Below are 6,420 nucleotides of genomic sequence, written 5' to 3'. Positions count from 1 at the left end.
TGTTTCATCTTTTCACTACTTCCACCTCTTACCCATGGTACAGGGAAATTAACAGAGGGGAGTGGAGAGGGTGGGCAGAGAGCTGGTGAGCAGAGGTGGAATAAAAAGGCAATGTGTAGATAGTCCGTGCAGGATTCCAGGAGAGGCAGTGACAGCTGTCTGGTACAGTAGATTTACACGGGGAACTTTATTTCTCCAGCATACCAAGCTGCCTGTGTATCTGATCAGGTTTAAAAATGGGTCACTTCCAGGGCTGGAGCGGTGGCTCAGCGGTTAAGAGCACTGACTGCTCTTGCAGAGGACCCGGGTTTGATTCTCAGCACCACATGGTGACTATGAACCGTCCTTAATTCCAGTTCCAGGGGAATCCGACGCCCCCTTCTGACCTCCGCGACATTGCACCACACAGGTGCACAAACAAACATGCAGGCAATACACTTGTACACATAAAATAAAAATAATAAATAAAATATTTTTAAAAATGGGTCACTTCCAAGCTGGGCAAGGCAACACATTGCCTTTAATCCCAGCATTCAGGAGGCAGAGGCAGACAGATCTCTGTGAGATCAAGGCGACCGTGGTCCACATAGTGAGTTCTAGGCCATCTGAGGCTACAGAGAGACCCTGTCTCAGAAACAAAACAAAACAACCAAAAACAGTCCCTTTTAGATAAAAGCAGCTATGTAAGAGCCTGGGTGTGGCAGGGGCAATGGTGTTAATATATTTGAAACACACTAAGGGTTTACTAAGAATTTGAGGCATAAGATTAGAAAATGCATGCATTTCCAATTTAGTATATTTTGGAATGCTGTCTTGTGAAGATTTAATGGCACACTCTATGACACACTTTTTCTAACTTCACTGCACCTATAATCCCAAAAGAGCAGAATGAGGCAGGAGGATCTTGGGTTTGAAGCTAGCATGGGCCACACAGAGAGACCCTGTCTCAAAAAAGAAAGGGAAAAAAATGGTAAATCCTAAATTGAATGGATCATAAAATGAATAAGGTAGAAGAAAATTATTTTAAATAATTTGTAATTTAAGCCATTTTAATTTGAATGTATATCTAATTATATTGAAACAAAAGCCAATTTTATTACATCATAGTACTTATAAATCCTTCTGTTCTGTAGCCTCAGTATTCTGTTAAACACAGCTGACCCTGCCCTCCCTGTTCTAAATAGGCATAAAACAGTGGTAAGAATCTGTTGTCCAAAATCTGGCAGGAAATGTCATTTCCTAGTTATTTCATTAGTTAGAACATAATTCTATAGCTTTCCTTTCTAAATGTGAGTAGTCAGTATTTGCTTCTAACTTGTTAAATAAATAAATTAAGCATTCTCTTTAATAAAGAGCTGGATCAAGGTAGCATTCCATGTCGGTTTAGGGATATTTATCTCTAAGGCCCCTCATTGCGGACCAGGCTGCTGTACTGGTTAGCTTTGTCATCGCTGTGACCAAACACCTGGCGGAAACAACTTATAGGAGAAAAGATTTATGTTTGTTTTACAGTTTCAGAGATATCAGTCCATCATGGTAGGAGGGTCTGGTGCAGCAGAGCAGTTGATATCATGGCTACTGGGAAGCAGAGAAAGGGAAGAAAGAAAGAAGCCAGGGCAAGATATCATCCCCGAGGATAGAGCCCCAGTGACCTACTTCCTCCAACTAGGCCCCACTTTCTACCTCTGGCCATTTCCCAATAATGACATCATATTATGAATCCATCAAGGGGCTAATGTGTTCCTTAAGTCAGAGCCCCCATGATCTAATCATCTCTGGAAGCAGCATCACAGACTCACCCAGAGGTGCAGTATACTAATCATCTGGGTATCTCCCAATCTAATCAACTTGACAGTTAAGATTAACCATAGCATCTGCGTACATTGCCAGCCTCCAGCCCAGAGCAGACTGCCATCCTGGTAACACCCTTACCTCTCCAGACACTCAGCTCTGTCACAACCAATTCCATCTTGGGAAATGGCTGCACCGTCCCCTCAGAGCCTTCCCTCATTTTCATGGGCAGCGTTTGTTGTTCCCTGACTGGCTTCTTGTAATGTATTTTTCCTGTTTCCATCACAGGGTTCCTTACATTGCATTGGAAATGATAATTATAGAAATGACTGTAGCATGCTTTCCATGTCTGCAGGCTAATGGCTAGCCTGGAAGGCCCTAAGGGTAGAGGGAAAGTGGGTTTAGCTTGTTTCTTCAGAGCCCAGAACCTGGAGGGTGCTCAGTAATTTCAGACACGTAGCACAAGTATTTTTACCTTGCTTATTTCCTGTCGAGTAGACATTGTTTGGTGGCCATTCCATTTTTTCCCCAAATTATTTGTGTAAAAGTTAGATGTTTATGGATAATCATAACTGTATTTTGATTTCAGAGTTTGGTTTATTTCTAAGAATTTCTAAAATAAAGTCTTATTTTTAATACACAGTTTGTCAATTGCTTTGGTACTTTATAGAGGTTAAAATAGTGAAAACAAATATTCTTGAAATTTTCACAAAGCTGAGCTATTCAATATTTTCTAAGGCCTGCAGTCTTTTTTTTTTAATTTAGAAAAAAATTTATTATACAAAAGGTATCACAGAATTGGGCTGCTCTTCTTTGTACACAGTTATTCTTATTCTCCATAGAAAGGCTGCTTCTGAAATTACCTGGCAAGCATCAAAAAATAATGGGGCTGGAGAGATGGCTCAGCGGTTAAGAACACAGTTGCTCTTACAGAGGACCCGGGTTCGATTCCCAGCACTCACATGGCAGTTAGCAACCATTCATAACTTCAGTGCCAGGGGATCTGACACCCTCTTCTGATCTCCATGGGCCCTGAACAATACAGGTGCATTTACATACTTGCAGGCAATACACTTATACACATTAAAAAAAAGTAAATAAAAATAATAAATAAATTTTTAAAACCTACAGGTTATTTGTAGACTTGGAAAAGGCAGCAGTAAACCATTATATATTAACAACTGAAACCAGCAGCTGATGGTTAAAGTGGCTTTCTTAAACATCAACCAGGCTTTTCTTCAGCCATTGCCTTGAGCTGACTTCTCTGAAGTTACTGGTGAGGAACATTGCCTGTCACAGTTCCCTGATAAGGGCAAAGTACTGTTCTAGGAATTAGAACAAGCTGTCAACCATACCACCTCCATTCTACGCATTGCGCCCGTTCCAGGCTCCTTCTCTTTAGGAATTTCTGTGACTACAGCTTCTGGCTGTAGTTAATAGCGAGGCCATTCTAGCAGCATCTAGGAAGCAGTTCTTGCAGCCTTTGTTGAATTTGTGATTCCTTTTTCTACCGTGTTTACAAAATCTCTAAGTATAGCATCATAACCAACTTCTGCAACATTTTTTTCAACTATCAAGATCCAATACCTGCATGCTTAGCAATAGTCATTGAAGGGATTTTGATTCCTCTTTTAATCATTTCTACAACAATTTTTTAACTTTATTAGTGGGCTTTAATGAGTCTAATACTGGAATACATTGAAACAGAATGCAACCCCCCTCCTAGAACAACACTTTCAACAGCTGTGCTTATAGCGTTGAGGGGGCTCCAACTCTTTCTCACTCACTTGGGTATCACTCGTACCCCTAGCCTTCAGCACAGCTACTCCATCTGAAAGTTTTGCCTGCTGTTCACTCAGTTTTCCCTTTTCATATTCACTAATTGTGAAGTCTAATGCTTGATGGTTTCTTGAATACGTTTTTCAATTTGAGCTTTGTCACTTTTTTTCTTTCAAAAGTATGGCATCATCTTGGGTGACAATGACCTCTCCAACTTTTCCTGAGTCTTGAGGCTTAGCATCTTCAAGATTTAGCTCAACCCCTCTTGTCCAAACACAGCACCACCAGTAGCAATGGCCCTATCTTTAGGCTGATTCTTTCTATTATCCTCAAACCCTGGAGTTTTGACTGCCTCAACCTAAAGACCAACTTTTAGCCTATTGAAAACCAGTGTACTTAGAGCTTCTCTATCCACATCTTCAGCCATTATGACGAGGGGATTCTGGTGAGCACTGGCAAGTTCAGGAGCAGGTACAATGGATAGGACACTGGAAATTTTCTTTTCATTCAACAGAACATAGGTGTCCTAGAATTCATATTTTGACTTTTGATGTATTCATAAAGTATGGGGAAATATATCCTCTATCACACTTCATGCCTTCAATAATTTCTAATTCATCATTCAGTGTTTCCATCCTTTACTGGGATAACAGTCTTTCTTTTAACCTTTTTCATTGTATCAGAAATGATGTTTCCAATGTCCCCATTTGCAGGAATTATAGCCTCCTGCACAGTTTTTCAGGGGTTGTCACAGGTTTCAACTGCTTCTTAAATTCAGCAATTACATTTTCAACAGATTGTATCATGTATCAGAAATGATGTTTCCAATGTCCCCATTTGCAGGAATTATAGCCTCCTGCACAGTTTTTCAGGGGTTGTCACAGGCTTCAACTGCTTCTTAAATTCAGCAATTACATTTTCAACATGACATTTTTAATTACATTTTCAACAGCCAACCTGACACTTTTGATTTCCACTGGATTAGCACAAAAACCTTTTCTTGGCAGTAGAATGTGCCAGAAGAGTAGCAGTGGTGATGCCAACCCCAGGTGCTTCATTTGTGTTGTTGACAACATCATAAACAAGTTTAGCTCCAATACTTTTATGTTTTCCTTTAAATCAATTGACTTTGCAATAGTCCCACCATCTTTTGTTACATTGGGATTTCCCCAACAATATTCAGTAATCACCATCCTTCCCTTTAGCCCCATTTTAAGGGCTATAGCACCAGCTAGCTAAAAGGTCTATACCTTGAAGCATCAAGGCTGGAGCATCCTCACCAAAGTTTGATGGTTTATTATTTATTTATTTATTATTTATTTATTTATTTTGTGTATATGAGTGTTTTCCCTGCATGTGTGTAAGTGTACAATGTGGGTGCAGTGCCCATAGAGGTCAGAAGAAGAAGTGGGAGCCCCTGGAATTGGAGGTTGTTAGCTGCTGTGTGGATGCTGGAAATTGAACCCAGGTCCTTTGGAAGAACAGCTAGTGCTTTTAACCTCTGAGCCATCTCTCTAGCCCCTTGCACAAAATTTTTTCTTTGGCATAAGCTGTGGCACACTGGTCTCATCTGGCAAAGGACTGTGGGTAGTTGAAGCACTTCCCAGCAGGCCCAGGCCAGTGCACTTAGCCCTCACCTGCCACCATAGGCCACACTCTAGTTCCTGGGATGCAGTCCATTTCAGAACCTTCTAGAACGTATGACTCTCTGGGGCCAAGAGTCACGTAGCATCACTTCTGGGAGGGGATGAAGAGATTGTTCTTTGACATTTGCTGACTGCATAGAAAAGCCATGAAAAAATCTTTAAAGTGTGTGTTGGATTATGGATAGAGTGTGTATATATATATAAAAATACATATATATAAAAAAACCAAAAAAATTGTTGTAAATACAAGGCCTTTGTAGTCTTCAGCTTGAAACCATTTACTTTAGGACCCAGAACTGTGACTTTCAGTTGTAAATGGATACAGAGGGACCACAGGTAACTGGATTACTGTCTTACTTGCTTTATATCATGTCCTGATCTAGAGTTCAGGTAATTCTTGCAGAGCAGGAGGTTTTTAGAGACTTCATTTATTGAACTGTAATTAAATCAGCATAAGAAATAAAGCTGCCAGTGTGAGCCAAAGTCTAACAAGGGCTTAAAGAAAATCAAATGAAATTACTTGTGTTTTATTAGTTTTCTAGGTGAAGGTATTCTCTTATGGTAGACAAAGATATTTAAAATATATCTCGGGGCTGGATAGATGGCTCAGCAGTTAAGAGCACTGGCTACTCTTGCAGAGGACCCAGGTTCAGTTCCCAGCACCCCCATGGTAGCTAACAACCATCCTAACTCCAGTTCCAGGGGATCCGATATCCTCTTATGATCTCCATGGACATTGTACAACATGAGCACACTAACGTACATGCAGCCAATACACTCAGATACATAAAATAAAAAAATATAATGAGTAAACTATTTTAAAGTAATAACAACATATATGTATTTGGAAGATGTTTAAAATATTGATATTAAATGGATTTAACCAAAAATTTTCCATTACAGATCAAATGAGATACTTTACAGGGGAATCAATGTAGGGCTGGGAACTGAAAGAAATACAGAGAATAAAAAAGAAGTGATCACAGTGGAGTAGTGGGCTGTAGGGAGATGGACCAAGAAAATAATTTTATGAATTAGCAAACATTGGTTCCCTGAATGTATAGCTAAACATTTTAATTTTCTATTCTCTTTACTGAGACAAATGTATGTCAGAGAAAGTGAGTACCTACTGTGTACTATATTGAAACAGAAAGCCATTATTTGTATTTAAGGAATTTATAATGCAGTAGTTCAAAACTTTACA

General features: G+C 39.7%; 1 pseudogene; it reads right to left on the bottom strand.

Annotated features, from left to right (window-relative positions):
• Positions 1-2,970: 2,970 nt before the first annotated feature.
• The window catches only part of LOC103740346, a 5,677-nt pseudogene continuing 2,227 nt past the window's right edge, over positions 2,971-6,420 (bottom strand).

This window comes from Nannospalax galili, unplaced genomic scaffold (genome assembly GCF_000622305.1).
Source record: "Nannospalax galili isolate Female #2095 unplaced genomic scaffold, S.galili_v1.0 scaffold3701, whole genome shotgun sequence".
NCBI lineage: Eukaryota > Metazoa > Chordata > Mammalia > Rodentia > Spalacidae > Nannospalax > Nannospalax galili.
This window is presented reverse-complemented; position numbering and strand designations above follow the sequence as displayed.